The 1,159-nt window shown below is 34.0% G+C and overlaps 1 non-coding gene across 1 annotated transcript; it reads left to right on the top strand.

Moving 5' to 3' along the window:
* Positions 1–846: 846 nt before the first annotated feature.
* Positions 847–953, top strand: LOC115835610. The gene has a single exon (XR_004030648.1). It is a non-coding gene; the product is annotated as a U6 spliceosomal RNA (small nuclear RNA).
* The last annotated feature ends 206 nt before the right edge of the window (positions 954–1,159 follow it).

Genomic DNA, 1,159 nt, shown 5'->3' with positions numbered 1-1,159 from the left:
GGAAAAACAAAAGAAAACAAAAACCATAGTCAATGTGGGATTCAAGGGAAGAAATTCAGAGTGTTGCAGCCAGTGAGAGGAATCAAAATCAGGCATAGAGGAGAAATCTATTTTACCAGAAGAGAGTAAGAAACATTTTATGAAGGCCACAGCCTTAAGTGCTGGCAAATCAAAAAAAGCCTGAGATTTACTCAGAATATTTTAGAATGTTACCCTCTTCTTCATATCTTATGATCACATCAAGGCAGCCCCAAAATAATAAACTACAGCTGAAACAGCTGCAAGATACAAACTAGTTGTAAGTGGCAGAACACAGGAAATCCCTTAAAATAAAAGAGGAGACAAAAACAAGGCCACTACATTTTTTTGAAGCCTTTGGTACTTACAACTTCAACAAATATTAAACAAGTCACAACTCCTGGCCAGATTAACACAAATCCTCACATTTAAAATCCTAGTTACCTCAGTTCCTATTGGCTGATATAGTATGTTCAGCTTTAACTGCAAAAAGTCCATGCCTAAACACAATGAAAAACACAGACTACAGAAACAATTCAATAATCAGACCCAGACTGTGATATGACAAAGATGTTGGAATTATCAGACAGAGAATTTCAGACAGCTATGGTTAATATGTTAATGTCCCTAATGAAAAAAGTAGACAGACAACATTCAAGAACGGATGGTAATGTAAGCAGAGATAAAAACTTAAAAAAAAAAAAGGAAATGCTAGAAATACCAAACACCTTAATGGAAAATTTTTAAAAATCTCTTTGATAGACTTTTGACATAGCTGAGGAAAGGATCAGTGAACTAGAAGATAATTAAATGGAAACTTTACAATTGGTGCTTGCTTCAGCAGGATATATAATAAAATTGGAAGGATACACAAAAGGGTAGCATGGCGCCTGCACAAGGATGTCAAGCAAATGTGTGAAGCATTCCATAATTTTCAAGTTGGATAAAAAAAAAAGACATCTTCTGTCTTCCAGAGATCCATTTTAAACATAACAACATTTATAGAATCAAAGTAAAGATCAATCACACAAACAGCAAAAAGGAGCAGGAGTCAGTATTATTATGTCAGATAATTTTTGTAAACTAACAACAGTAAAAAAGGACAAAGAAAGGCACTATATAATAAAAGGTTCAATGCAAC

This window comes from Nomascus leucogenys, chromosome 6, assembly GCF_006542625.1.
Source record: "Nomascus leucogenys isolate Asia chromosome 6, Asia_NLE_v1, whole genome shotgun sequence".
NCBI classification, from domain to species: Eukaryota; Metazoa; Chordata; class Mammalia; order Primates; family Hylobatidae; genus Nomascus; species Nomascus leucogenys.
The sequence above is the reverse complement of the archived record's forward strand: the minus strand, read 5'-3'. Positions and strand labels throughout refer to the sequence as shown.